At 50.3% G+C, this 15,202-nt stretch overlaps 2 long non-coding RNA genes across 2 annotated transcripts; both read right to left on the reverse strand.

Moving 5' to 3' along the window:
* Positions 1-1,754: 1,754 nt before the first annotated feature.
* On the reverse strand, positions 1,755-12,179 carry LOC107967999 (uncharacterized). The gene is made up of 3 exons (XR_001708880.4): positions 11,987-12,179; positions 8,215-8,514; positions 1,755-3,724 (listed from the first exon to the last, which is right to left on the reverse strand). It is a non-coding gene; the product is annotated as an uncharacterized LOC107967999 (long non-coding RNA).
* An 828-nt stretch (positions 12,180-13,007) lies between these two features.
* Positions 13,008-14,604, reverse strand: LOC134808169 (uncharacterized). The gene is made up of 2 exons (XR_010150579.1): positions 14,521-14,604; positions 13,008-13,647 (listed from the first exon to the last, which is right to left on the reverse strand). It is a non-coding gene; the product is annotated as an uncharacterized LOC134808169 (long non-coding RNA).
* Between the last annotated feature and the right edge of the window lie 598 nt (positions 14,605-15,202).

The raw sequence follows: 15,202 nt of genomic DNA on the forward strand, positions 1-15,202 counted from the left end.
AAGTGTGGGCCATTCCTTCAGGATGCAGCCAGGTAAGCATGGACCATTCCTTCTGGATGGAGGTAGGTACGTATGCACCTTTTTTTCAGGATGGAGTCCGGTAAGCATGGACCATTCCTTCAGGATGGAGCCAGGTAAGCATGTACTACTTCCTCAGGATGGAGTCAGATAAGCATGGCCCTCTCCTGGATGCAGCCAGGTAAGCGTGGACCGTTCCTTCAAGATGGAGCCATCAAACATGCAGATCACCCCACAGCACCCTTGCTCCAGTTGACTGGGTTTGGTAACATGGTGGCAAAATCAAAAACTTGTAAACTAGTAGAAAAACGTTTTTTAGCTCATGAGTCCTCTTCGGGCCAAGCTCAGAAGCTGGTGCCATTGGTCAGCCTCCCTTCGTGGTTGGAGTTCTTCTCCCACATCAGCTTCTGCCAGGGCGTGTGCCTGTGCAGCCCGAGTCCAGTGTTCCTGTGAGCTGAACTTGGCAGGGAAGGCTGCTCTGAGGCGGACACCACAGCAACATCGGTGCCTGGGGAACTTCAGATCCAAGGGCACCTGAAGACCTAGTTTCCACACGGCTCCCTTCTCCTGTAACCCACCACGATGTGGGCGGCCTCGAAGAAGGCCCATGAGCAACATACCGAGTGCTCCAGGGAAGCGAGAGCACACACCGGGTAAGAGCTCGAGGCAGAGGTGAGCGAGCCAGGGCTGGAAAACGAAAGGTGACGTGAGCACAAGATAATGATAGTGCAGTTCCTAGAACAGCATGGAAGACACTGCCTCAAGACAAATATTTTTTGAATTCCTAATGGAAAAATGGCATTTCTTTTATTTATTTTTATGTACTTTTGAGTGTTAACAAATAGTTCTAGTGATAATTAGCATCTTTGTATATTTATTGAAAACCAGCACTAAATCTGTATATTTACAGAAAAATGCCTTAGACATAGAAATAGCACAATTCCATGTTTGTGAATTGACAGCTTCCTCTAAACATAGAGATTCAGCAATTATCACTACAGCTGTTTGTTAACATTTGACAATAGATAAATAATGACTAGAAATCAATCTTTTCATTAAAATTCAAGAAACAAAAAGTATCTAAAGGAATTTCATTATTCCTTTGAAAAGTCCAGGCTAGTCTTGAGGAGGCTCCTCTACATACGTTGTGGTGTTTCCATGTTCATGGGCCCAGAGTGGTCTTTTTTCCTACAAATGTGTAGCAAAATAAAAGTGAAGATCTGAGATCATATCAGAGAGGGTAGAGGTGATGTGGGCCCTCCAGCCTCAACTCACCCACCCGCCTGCTTTCATTCAATCGAAGGCTCAGGCAACACACACACATGCACACACACACACGCACATGTACACACATGCACACACACACACGCACATATACACAAATGCAATGCACATACACACACACAAATGCACACACGCACACAATTCCCATACACACGGACACACACACACCGTATACACACACTCATGCACATGCACACACATTTGCACACATGCATACACATACACACATTCACACACACATACATGTGCATGCAGTCACATGCACAATACATGCACATGCTGGCACACTGTCACATACACATGCACACTCACACACACAATCAGTACTTGTGTCAAAATCCTCACATGGCTGTTCTTTCTACACATTGGACCAGCAAATGTGTTCTTGTCCCAAGTAACCTGAGCCCCTCCAAAAAAATTAAAAAAAAAGAAACACCACTGATTTATGTTTTAGATCTTAATTCATCAAAAACACTGAGCTAGGCCAGGCATGGTAGTGAACTTCTGTAGTCCCAGCTACTCAGGAGGCTGAGCCACAATAATCACTTGAACCCAGGAGGCAGAGGTTGCAGTGAGCCAAGATCGTGCCACTGCACTCCAGTCTGGGTGACAGAGCAAGACACTGAAGGAAAGGAGAGGAAAGAACAGGAAAGGGGAAAGAAATGGAAAGGGAAGGATAGGAGAGGGGAGGAGAGGGGAGGAGAGGAGAGGTGAGGGGAGGGGAGTTAGATATGATCTGTGCCTGAGAATTAATTTGGTTTTCTTACAAACCAAAAGGCAGGATTCACAATCAAGACAAGGTGATGATGGACAGGCATGCACACATGAGCACGTGGAGCACACAGTGTGTTTGGCTGCAGGAGAAGAATCCAGTTTTCAGCAGGTGAATGCAGAGAAGCCCTGCTGCTCAGGACAAAGAATGTTTCCAGAATGAACCATGTTTGCAGCTCTCCATTGCCCAGGATGAGCGGCGTCCCCAGGTGCCTGGCCCTTTTATCACCCAGGCTGATGGTACATCCAGAGGCAGCCATGGCTCAGCCCCCAAGCAAGGCCAGCAATGGCCAGGAAGAAGCTTATTCAATGGGATTCTCTGCAGAGTTTTTCTGACTTTCAGCTTGCAGGGATGTGGGCATAGAAAACAAGAGGCTGACTTCTCAATCAATCGTCACTTAAGGATGCAGAGCCAGTGGAAGCCCTTTCTTTCATGACTTTTAGCATTTTTTCTTCATTTTCAGAAAATCCATACCATCTCCATATATGCATGCGCGCGTGAGTGTCCGTCCGCCCCTTAACTGTGGGGTTAAGAATCATGTGACTGCTCATGCTGGAAAAACAAGACAATTACCATCATAAAAGCCCACATCATTTACAGATCTTGGAACTTGAACTTTCTTTAAAAGATAAATATAGTAGTTTACATTTTGGAGCTGGAGACATTGTCTTCTTTTCTCTTTTCCCCTTCCACCCTTCTCAAGTATACTTGCCTTTATTTTGAATGAGAAACAGGCAACGGGGGGGTGCCACCTCACACAAAGGAAAAGGCAATTATTTAGAAACTGCGCAGTCAAAAAGTCGGAAGTGTCTAAAAGCACAGTGAGTCCCCCTGTTCATGGCATGGATGCCCTGTCCACTGATGGCACAGCCACACTGCTGGTGCCTGGGTAGCACCTGCCTCCTTGAGCGATGGTCACTGAAGCAAACCCCACTGTCTGTAGATGCCGTTAGCATCCCCCGCATGAGGTCTGCTCTGTGAGAAGGTCGGTCAGTGAGTGGCAGCACTGGGCAGTGATGAGGAGGACCCTGAGTGGGTGTGGGGCGTCGCCTGGATATTAGCTGTGGGTCAGGTAGACACAGAGAAGATGCTGGTGGGCTAGGCACATGTATCCATCCAGAAGATGAATCTGGTTTTGATTGAAAGTCTTCATAGAGAGAAGAACACTTGGATTTGTTTTGGGGAAGGCTTCCCTGTTAGGATGTAGACGGGGACAGATGTACTGTGACTGCTAGTCCAGGAGACAGATGCTGAGTGAGTGAGGTTTGGATGTCTCGCATGCCCTGGGCTGGAGGCTGAGATTTCCACGTTAGGTAGGACATGTGTCAGCCGCAGGGACTCACCGGCAGTAGGAGTTTATAGAGAGGGATTTCTGTTGAAGTCATTCACTTCCTCATTTACCTCCATCCCCATATTTGCAATCTTGACTGGGTCCCTGATGACTGCATCCTAGAGTCCCAATTTCCTGAGTTAGAGGACTTCATTTGTAAGCAAAAGTAACCCAGTTCAAGCTGGCATAGGAAAGAAGCAGAAGGCATTCAACGCGGCTGCAGGCATGGATGGCTCCAAGCGTGTAGCGGTGGCGATGCCTTCAGTGGTCCTTGGCTCTGCGTTGGCTGGGCTGGCTTCCTCAGGCGGGAGCATCGCACACTGTGAAGGTGACCATGGCATGCCCTGTGCTGGGGGTGGGCAGCAGGAAGCATCCACCACAGGCACTGAACCTGTAGGGCGCCCAAACCAACAGCCAGCCCCATGGTGGCACTCCACGCGTGGGGGGCCAGGAAGCCTTTAAAATCTCGTTCCAAAACTGACTTAATGACCCAAAAAGCGCAAGTCGGTAAATAGCAATGAAAAAGCAGGCACAACTATTGACAATTGCAAAGACATGGAATCAGCCTATGTGCCCATCAATGGTAGGCTGGATAAAGAAAATGTGGTACATATACACCATGGCCTACTATGCAGCCATAGCAAGGAATGACATCATGTCCTTTTCAGGAACATGGATGGAGCTGGAAGCCATTATCCTCAGCAAACTAACACAGGAAGAGAAAACCAAACACCGCATGTTCTCACTTATAAGTAGGAGCCGAAGGATGAGAACACATGGACACACTGTGGGGAACAACACACTGAGGCCTGTTGGAGGGTGGGGCGTGGAGGGACAGAGACCATCAGGAAGAATAGCTAAGGGATGCTGGCTTCATACCTAGGTGACAGGATGGTCTGTGCAGCAAAGGTGTTTACCTTTGCAACAAATCTGCACACCCTGCACGTGTACCCTGGAACTTAAAAGTTGAAGGAAAAAAGAAAAGTAAAAGCAGGCACAAATCTTTCTCTCTCTATGCCACACACATGCACACACACACACACACACAGATTTATAAAAGCAAGTACAAATTGGACATGCGTGGACTCTGCACTGCAGCCATGAGGTGGGATTCTCTCTGCAGAAGAACAGAGAATTCTCTCTGGGCGTGGTCTGGCCTCAGAGTCGGTGTGTGCCATCATCCCTCCCTCCGCTTCCTGCCCCTGCAGATTCCTGCAGGCACTGGGGAGTGACTTCTCTGAGAAGTCTTGAGATCATGAAACCTGTGGTCTTGCCCAACACAGTTCCCAAACTCACTCGTGCCCAAGGCTTTATTTTGAAAGATGCCTGTTTGATCTCCCAGAGCTCCAGCTCTGTGGAAAACCCCTTGGGAAGGCTGATCTAACCCAATCTCCCCACTGTACAGATGAGGACATTGAGGCCCCGAAGCATGGAGAGGCCTCTCCACGGATGCAGAGTGAGTGACTGGAGCTCTGGCTGGGTGTGTGTTCATTGCTTGACCCATCTTCCTGAGACCCACGGCTGCTGTCGTGGGTTGAATCATGTCCCCCAAAAAGATGTGTTCGAGTCGTAATCCATGGCACCTGGGGCTTTATATGGAAACGGGGTCTTTGCAGATATAACTGGTTAAGATGAGGTCACACTGAGTAGGGGGGGGGCCCTAATTCAATGGCCGATGTCTTTATTAAATGGGAAAACATGGACACAGACATGCGCAGAGGGAAGACAGCCATGCAGCAGCAGGGCCAGAGACAGGAGTGATGGGTTTACGAGCCAGGAACGGCAAGGAGCTGGAAGAGGCAGCGAAAGGCTCCTCCCTGCGGGGCTCAGAGGAGCAGGGTCTCAGGCTTCCAGCCTCCTGCAGAGCTGGAGGTAAGAAACTCGTGCTGCCATATGCCACCTGGCGTGTGGCACTTTGTTACGACAGCCACAGGTGGGGGGCGAGGACCATCTGCTGAGGAAGCTTCATTTATACCGGGAGGGATGCGTGGAAACTGAACAGCCCGCATCGTCCCCCGCCGCCCCCACCCCCACCCCCTTTCTAGCCCCAGTCAGTCTAGGGAATAACAAAAACCTGTGATTCTAAAGCATCTTCCAAACCAGTAACGGGCCTCATAGAGAGAGATGGGGACAGTCAGGAAACTTAGTCATATTAGTCATAATTCTAAAGAAAATTATCTTCCTGTTTGTTTTCAAAAATACCAATTTTCTTCAAATATGAATATAAGCTTGATCAATTGGTTCATTATATTGAAATGTTCAGTTACGTACAATAATTATAATTAAGCACTGAAATCCAACTCAAACCAATCTATTTAAATGAACCCGAACCTACGAGAAAACATCAAACTCATGTAAAAAAAGAAAAGTAGGGTTAGAATACTCTGCAATCCTTCGAAGATATTATTTATAATCGTGCTTGGTAAATCAGAGAAACCCCTTAGAGCCCAAAGACAATGTCTAGCATAAAGCACTGTAGAAATAAAACCCTTTATATATTTTTTATAAAGCCTAAAATCAATCCTGACCCAGGCAGCAGTTTCTACATATTTAGATTTGGTTTGTTGCACCTTTAATGGAATGCTATCAATTTTCTGCCTTTTAGATGCTTGGGCAATTGAAGCATTTTAACACTGCTCTAGAATAAGTGCTTTCTGTGAGTTCATCCTCCAGTTCAAACAGAACTGCATTTCCTGGTAAAATTTTACCTCGTAATTATTACACTTCTTTTTTTTATCATCTTCATGCCACAAGATGTGAAGTCCAAAATATTTATGTTCCCGATTGTCAGTCTTTCCTTCTTAGAGATGTCGAAGTGAAAACAAAATAGACAACTCATTTTGTTGAATCAATACAGGCGCATTATCACAGCAAGATTATAATTCAGGTGCACAAAACCTGCATTTTCAGAGTACAGCAAGGAAGTCGGGAGGTGCTAAGAGGCACAGCAGGTAACTAATATCAGTAAAGTGGCCCCGATCTGTGTTCAAACAACAGAATAGGGGTCTAACTTCAACCCACAAAAGTGACGAAAATCAGAGTGAAGCGCAGAGTCCGTCCCTGAACCCGCCCTGCCACGCGGCAGCCAGGGAGGGTGACCTGCTGTTGTCTGGGGTGGTGACGCTGCTTGGTGACCTTGCCACACGAAAGGACCATGATTCCTGCAGGGCGGAAGCAAACCGATGAGCAGTAACAACTCTTCACGGGGGCACAGACAGGTAACCGGGGCACAGGTGTCCTGAACACCGCGAGGCAGCCCCCTCCTCCGAGCTCCCTCTCTCTCTCCTCTCTCCTGCCGTGGCTCCCCCGCTTCCTTCCTCCGTCGCAGCCACGGCCTCTGCATCTTGATGATCTCTTTTTCAGAAACAACGTTATAACGAAATAGAAGAAACCTCAATCATCCACGGGGAAAGCAGTGCTTTCCAGCATTTAAGCGCATTTCTGAATGCACTGAGATACACGGCATTTGAATGTAAACTTTATGTCTATTTTGGCTTCCAGAGATCACTCTCTCTAGAGCTTAAACTACACAGAGTCTCCTACAATAAGTGAAGAGCAGACCCCAAAACACAAAGCATTTTCCTGGCTGCCCACCCACCAGGTCTTCAGCATGCATAGCTCACTCTCAGGCCGAGAAACAGCACACGCGTGCAGACCCCAGCCTCGTTCCCTGCACCACCCACCGGCACCTCCCCGCGAGCCGGACCGAAGAGGGACCTGGTAGCCCATCGCAGCCTCTAACAGTGCTCAGGAGCAGACCACAGCCAAACGTCCCAGTCACCCATGGAATTTGGAGGAGGTTAGAAATGTTTCTGTTGTATGATTTCAGGACATCAAGATGCTATTTTTAGGCGTGTGAGTCATCACAGTGTTCCCTGACAAGAGCCAGCCCCAGCACGTGCACGACACCCACAGCGATGGGCTCGTGGAAAACAAGCTCAGCCCGGCTCACGGTGCCTGGAGATCCACCTGGCACCCATCAGTGACCACAGTTCAGGGCGTCGGGTCTTGGCCTGAGCAAGGTGAGGGACAAAGTAGCCCCAGGCAGTGGGCAGGGAGAAGACATGTCCTCTGCCCTGGGAGCAGCAGCTCTGCCCTGTGAGGGCTACGTGGGGCCAGTGCCTCCTGCTCAGCCCAGGACACCCACGGCCGGGCACACAGAGGGCAGGTGCTCAATCCCCATCTCCTGGAGGCCTGGAGTCAGCGGGGCCTGGGGAGGCAGGGCAGATAGATAAGGCAGCCGCCCGGAGGGAACGGCCTCCCTAGAGCATCACACTCACCCCACCAGCACACACGAGCACACACATGAGTGCAAAGGAGAGCACACACAAGCACAGAAGGGCACACGGGAGTATACGAGGGCACAGAAATGCATACAGAGCATGTGCAAGCACATGCAAGAGCACCCCCGTCATATTCCATAGCAGCCGGACACCCTGATACCCTCCTTGATGAAGCTTTGTGCCCATAGCCTGGGCCCTGGCTCTGAGGTGGCTTTGAGGACTGACTGGAAGCTCGCGTGCAGCACTGAGCTTCGCCTGGCACCACAGGTCCCTGAATAGCATCGCTACGTTCAGCATCCTTTCCTTAGAACACTGATGAAAAGAAATCTGGATTTGGGCAGAGCACTGACTGTGCTCAGGGGCGTGTCCCCCATATCTGCATGGTTCTCACCAGTTCACTGTACAGACAGCAGCCGCAGCCATAGACAGCACCAGGCCCTCCCACTGCTGTGTGTTCCCCCAGGAGCCAGCCGCACAGCCAGCCCCTGCCCTCCACCCCGCCCTGTGTCCCTGAGAGTGTCGCTCACCTTTTCTCATCCTGTGGCTTAGGGAGGTTAGAAAATCTGATAGAAGGTTAGAAAACCTTCACGCACAGGTGCGATGGCTCACATCTGTAATCCCAGAGGTCGAGGCAGGTGGATCACTTGAGGTCAGGAGTTCGAGACCAGCCTGGCCAACATAGCAAAACCCTGTCTCTATTAAAAATACAAAATTAGCCGGGCATGGTGATGAGCGTCTGTAATCCCAGCTACTGGTGAGGCTGAGGCAGGAGAATCAGTTGAACTCAGGAGGCAGAGGTTGCAGTGAGCCAAGATCAGAGTGAGACTCTGTCTCAAAGAAAAGAAAAAAAAAATGAAAGTTTAGAAAAGCACACTTCCACAGCACGTGGCTTTAGTAGGTCTCTTCTACTGAAGGAGCACCCAGTGGCCAGGGCTGGAAATTTTAAACTAAGAACAATAATAGTAATAATAATAAATTATATTCCATAGAATAGAATAAATATCCATGAGCTTAAGCTGATAAAAATAGGTAATCAAATAAGTACATAGGGTGGGGAGAGACAGCCCTTTCTCACAGGAGACTCCCAGTTACTCAATGTGGAAGGAAAGAAGAAACGGGAAAAGCAGGAACACCACCATCTGGCAAGCAGCACGGGAAGAAGTGTAGAAGGCAGTGTTCTCAAGGGAGCTGAGATCGGCAGGCAAAAATATGAGAAACTGGCTATTTCCGTAGTCCCCAGATACCTTTTCATAAGACACCGAATCATGGCAAAGGGGAAAATCCCAAGCTGACAGGGGAGACGCCCGGCAGATGCCACCTACCTGTGTGGTCAAAGTTGCACCACCAGGAGTGAGGCTGGGGGACGTCACGTGCCTGCCGGGAGGCCCCAGAAGGACATTTGGCATTCTGGCCAAAAATGCATAATTTTAATTTATTCATGAAGAAACATCAGATGAACCCAAACAGAGGGGCATCCTATAAAATCAGCTCTCCAGAGCTGCCATGGTCATTGAAGAGGAATCTACAGGGAGGAACTCCCCCAGCTGGGCAGCGACGAATGACACAGCAGCTAGAAGCAACCTGGGCCCCGAAATGGGTCTGGGACCAGAAGAGGCAATCACAGGGAAATTGGTAGCATTCACACAAGGCCTGTAGACCGGCTGGTAATAGTGTCATCTGCTATGTGACTGTAAGTTTAACACAATGAATTACGTAACCGCAGCCTTCAGGGAAGCTGGGTGGAGGGTAGGGCAGACACTTTATACTAGTTTTGCTATTTTTGCAACTCTTTTGTAAGCATGAGATTATTTCCAAGGTGTATTAGTCTGTTTTCACACTGCTATGAAGAAATACCCAAGACTGGGTACTTTATAAAGGAAAGAGGTTTAATTGACTCACAGTTCCTCATGGGTGGGGAGGCCTCAGGAAACTTACAATCACAGTGGAAGGCAAAGGGTAAGAAAGCACCTTCTTCACAAGGTGGCAGGAGAGAGAAGCGTGAAGGAGGAACTTCCAGACACTTATAAAACCATCAGCTCTCATGAGAACTCACTATGATGAGAACAGCATGGGGGAACTGCCTGTACGATCCAATCACCTCCCTCCCTGGACACATAGGGATTACAGGTCAAGATGAGATTTGGGTGGGGACACAGAGCCAAATCATATCGCAAGGGAAAAGCTAAGAGACAAAGGAAGGCCACTGACTAATGGGCGTTCTTCACCATCCTTGCTCTGGATTTGTCTAACCAAGGGCGTTGCCCAAGCCAAACCCCCAAGTTGAGAAGCAGGAGTTTCTGTGGTTTCATCTGCAGATGGAGTCCTTTCTCAGCCCCTGGCCTCACCTCCATTCGCCGGGGACCTCACAGGGACCTGGCCAGGCCATCCTGCTGGGACTTACTCTGCTTCAGGGCCCCATTAACTAAGGGCATCAGCGACTTGCCCTACACCAGCCCCTGGGTCCTTCTGTCCGCCCTGCTCCACACAGGAGCATGACCTTCCTGGAAAACTATGATAGTGACCACCCTGCGCATCTGATTTGCCTGCCTCCTCCAAGTGGATCCCATCCTCTGCCTGCAGCCTCCACCAAACAGCCTGGCAGGAGTTCCCGAGTCCTGAGTTCTGAGCCAGGTGTTTTGATGTTTTTGCAGACTGGTTTTAAAGATTATGGGGTGAAAGCAAAACAAGAAGGAAGGAATGTTCTCTATGGACTTGCCTGTAGTCACTCAACAAAGGTGATGAACCCCAGGAGCTGCCCTCAGCTGCCCTGGGTGCAGAGGGTCCCGCTCCCGCTCTCAGGCACAGACTCTCAGGCCAAAGGGCTGAAGGCAGAGCTCGCTTTGTTCTGCCGGGGCTCAGAGTCTCCTGGGCGCACTCCCACAGCTCCATGCTCCCACTCAGCAGACCATCAGGGGATGAAGGGCCAGGGGCAGGGCATGTACACAGCCACCTGGGGCATGGTGGCTGGTGCTCCCCAGAGGTATGAGGGCACCAGAAGATGACTACAGGTGAATCAGGTGTGGGGAGAAGGGATTAATGTAAACATGTATACAATAATTTTTTTAGTTTTGTTGTTGTTTGGAGATGGAGTCTCACTGTGTTGCCCAGGCTGGAGTGCAGTGGCACAATCTCAGCTCACTGCAGCCTCTGCCTCCTGGGTTCAAGTGATTCTCCTGCCTCAGCCTCCCCTGTAGCTGGGATTATAGGCGTGCACCACCACACCTGGCTAATTTTTGTATTTTTAGTAGAGATGGGGTTTTGCCATGTTGGCCAGGCTGGTCTTGAACTCCTGGCCACAGGTGATCCGCCCACCTCAGCCTCCCAAAGTGCTGAGATTATAGACATGAGCCACTGCACCGGGCCAAAACACGCTTTTTAAATCACAAAGGAAAGCCGTCAGGGATGCATGTTACATGCCCCATGTTCGCATACTTACCGGAGCAGCCTCTGACAGCGCATCCTGCGCCCTCTTCAGTCTCACCCATGGCCGACGACCTCACCCTCTGCCTGCCGCCCCCCGGGACGTAGCCTCCCACCACCCGCTCACCCTCAGTCACACTCGGCTCCATGTGAGTGACGCCTCTTGGCTGGAAGCTCCTGGGGTCACTGTCCACATGCCACGAGGCCCCATCCCCCCACCCCACCCCACCCCACGGGGCCACCCTCTTCGAAGCTCCTTCAAACACACGCCCGCGCCCCCATCTGCTCTTTCTGGAAACGCACAGAACCCTCTGCGGGAACTCAGAATGGAGCACTCGGTTCTCCCGTCATGAACGAATTATTCCCATTGGCGCTTAGAGCGAGTGTCTGTGTTGTGGGCAAAGAGCATTAGAAACGTGTCATGGAAAGAAGAGACTTCTAATTAAAGCTTCTAACAACAGGGCCAAGAAACCGAAGGTCACGGGCGAGGCTCTCACACCCCCGCCTTCTGCATCTCTAGACGGAGCCTGCCGAGCCAGGCGCAGCCCTGGGACCTCAGGGACCGAGGACGAGGCTCCGTCACGGCCTCTGCTCTCACTCTGAACTCGCCGCCTGTGGGTGCCTCCTCTTCTCCCCACGCCCCTCCTCCGACACCAGGCCCGTGCTCCTGGCGGCTTGCGTCCCACCTCCTGGGTGTGTGAGCTAGTCCCTGTCGTCACGCTCGAGGTGGCAGTGTGGCTGCGTCGGTTTTCGCCTGCCTTTGAGTCGGCCCGGGCTGCGCGCAGCCTCCCGCGTGCCTGGAGAGGCGAGTGCTGCGGGCACCACCCCTGCGCCCTGAGACCCCGGGAAACCCCTGCCACGCCCTCTTCTTGCACTTACTCAGAGACTGTGAGGTGTATTCGCGGGCTTTCTGGTGTCAGTGAAAGGAACCGGGGGGACATTGATCAGTTTCAAACACACGCCTGTATCCGCGAGGAGTCCGAGGGGCAGAGTTGGAGCGTCGCCCGGAAGCTGCCCTCTGTGGCCATGAGTGGGTGTCCAGCCGCTTCCAAGGCTGCACCAGGGAGACACTGGTTTTCTGCTCACTGTGACCGAACAAAGCCCCTAAGAGTCAGTGCGCGGAACAGAAGAGCCGGACCCCGACAGGCTGAGTCCCAACGTGAGGCACCCAGCAGAGAAAAAACGTTCACGGCCCCAGCCTTCCGCAGCCACAGAAGAACACGCACAGGGGCACGCGGTGTTCACAAGGGATTCATGGCTGTGTTTGAAGTTTTTTTTTTTTTTTTCTTTTTTTTTCCAGTGAGACAAGTTTTACTGAAAACTTTTCCTATCTGGCTCATCAGATCTCAGGCCGTCTCTGGTGGTTTTAGCTCCTTTAATTTAATTAACTTTAAAAGACCTGGAGAGTATTAGTAAAATATACTCCCTGGTCACAACTCCACGAATGTTAACAACCTGTCCAATTACAGGGAAGGGGGTCCCGACCCCTCGCACCTGCTAATTAAAATTGCTAATCACCAGCAATTATCTGGCTGAGCTTTAGAAACCATTTGACCCTTCGCCCACCAAGGGAGCGATGTTTGCGGCCCCTTCCCGGAGCCGAGCCAAGCTGTCCCCAGCGCCTGCCTATTAAGTGCCACTAATAGGAAATCAACAAAAGCGCCGTGACATCTGTGTAGACGTCCCAGGCCCCAGGTCTGAGTGCACAGGTGCTGGCCATGAGGCTGCCAAAGAAAGTGCCAAGAGCAGGAAATTCACCAACAATGAGGCGGACTGTGCTCGCTGCGGAATCGGCAGCCCCATCACCCGCAGCCGCGCCTTGGCCTCCAGATAATTAGGTCCCCAAACCAGGCAGCCCTTTGTCCTGAGCGGCTGGCTGGCCAAAAGCATTGGACAGGGATTTTAAAAATCTCTTCTTTTTAATGACTCTTCTCCCTGCTCAAGCATAAATGAAAGATGTTATTTTTTTAAAAAGTCCTCTGAGAGGATCTCAAATGTGTAGCCCTTATGTTGTAGGGAGAGTGGGGTTTCCTACTCCTGCTGCTGGCGTGCAGAAGTGTCCTTTCATTGCTGGCTTGAAGCGGGCTCACAGAAGAGACGGTGATTGTGATCTGCTACTAGGAAAAGGTTCTGGGATAGTTCGGGCTCCCAAAAGGCAGCTTCCCGGGAAGCTCGTAGGTTTTAGCACCCCAATCCATAGGTTTCTGCAGTGCCTGCTTCTTCCCCGCAATATGATCTTTTAAAAACACCCCTCGGCCCATTCAGCAGATTCACAGACACATCACACTTTCTTTCTTGCCGTTTGAGGATGAGATGGTCTAAGTTTAGAAATTCATCCTAGGAGTGGTTTCAACAGCTCTGGATATAAAAACAGCGCAAGAAGGAAATGTAAATGTAGCTGAGTGGGACGCGTGTGATTTCAGACCCAATTACCGGCAGACTGCAAAGGAGACAGATGCAGATGGCTCCAGATGCGGGGAAGTGCGCTCCGGTCGAGGGCCGTGATTGGGGATGATCACCGCCTACAGCGGCCTTTGGTCCTTTATGAAAAAATAAAGTGAATAAAATAGTTTTACCCCATGGGTTTCAATTCCCTGCTCACCCTCTCTTGGCCTCCCCCTCCAACTCCCTGCAGCCTGGGTGTGACCTTCAGTCCGCAGGCAGGCATTGAGGCCTCGGCACAGTCTGGCCTTATTTCTACAAGGGAAGAAGGAGCCTGACACGGTCAGAGTTCTGCCAAAGCCACGGCCATTGCCAAAGTCCACTCTCCACGTGTGTCTTGGCTGGAGTGGCTGGTTTCTGGAATTCAACATGTAAAGGCACCAGTGATCCCTCTGGAAACCCAGAAAAAGGCAAGTTGGAGGCTACTGCCACGTTCCACCTGGCCTCTGTCCCCACGCCACAGCTGGGCACCTCCACCCTCCCCCCACACAGAGAGGGGACTGCCAGACACAGGCTCCAGAGAACAGGGCTGCCAAGACCGACGGAGGCCTCCCCATCCCTGTACTGGGGAACTGAGATGAAAGCCACCCCCACATTTGTCCAGAATGAGTGGAGACTGGACTTGAGGGCTGGACCCGCCTGTGGGGCTGAGCAGGGGTCGGTAGGCATTTGCTGAAGGTGTTCCTGCCCCTCCCAGCCCCTGCCTGGCTTCCGCACTAGCCCCAGCACCTGGGATCCTGCATTTTCTTCCTAATCCTTTATCCAAGGCCGAGCTTGATAGTTCTGCCTATTCTCCTTCCCCCCGTTTTCCTCCCCTCTACCTAACAGGTTTCTGGGCTTCTGACCCATACCCCTGACTTCACCACAACCTTTGTTTTCAGTGTAGTAAATACATAAACCAGGACCATAATCGTTGATGATCATTCTCAAGTACTATGTACTGTACACAGCTGTCTGTGCTAGACTCTTACATGCCAGCCACGCAGCAGGTTTGTTCACACCAGCATTACTGCACCCACGTGAGTGATGCACTGTGTGACCCCAGGATGGCTGTGATGTGACAAAGCCCAGCACACACAATTAGCTATAGCAGTCATATTTGATAATGGTAACAAACGATCATGTCACAGGTTGGTGTATTTATTATGTTGTACTTCTCATCATTATTTTGGAGTACTGCTCTTTCTACATATGTGTAAGTCAACTGCAGAACAGCCTCAGACAGGTCCTTTGGGAGGTGTCCAGAAGAAGGCATTGTCATAGATGACGGCTCCGTGTGTGTCACTGACCCTGAAGACCTTCCAGTGGGACAACATGTGGGGGCGGAAGACAGTGATGTTGACGGTCCTGACCCCAGGACCCGGCCGAGGCTAATGTGTGTGTTTGTATTTTTGTTTTTAACAAAAAAAATTTTTTTAAGTAAAAAATTAAAAATAGAAGAAAAGCATATAGAATAAAGATACAAAGAAAATATTTTTGTACAGCTGTACCATGTGTGTTTTAAGCTGAGTGTTATTATAAGAGTCAAAAAATTAAAAGTTTATAAAAGTAAAAAAAGTCATAGTAAGCTAAGGTTAATGTATGATTGAAAGAAGAAAACTATTTTTGGTCAGTGTAGTGCACCGAAGGGTACAGCGTTTGTGAGTCACCCGT

The sequence above is a fragment of the Pan troglodytes genome, chromosome 14 (genome assembly GCF_028858775.2).
Source record: "Pan troglodytes isolate AG18354 chromosome 14, NHGRI_mPanTro3-v2.0_pri, whole genome shotgun sequence".
In the NCBI taxonomy this organism is placed as follows: Eukaryota; Metazoa; Chordata; class Mammalia; order Primates; family Hominidae; genus Pan; species Pan troglodytes.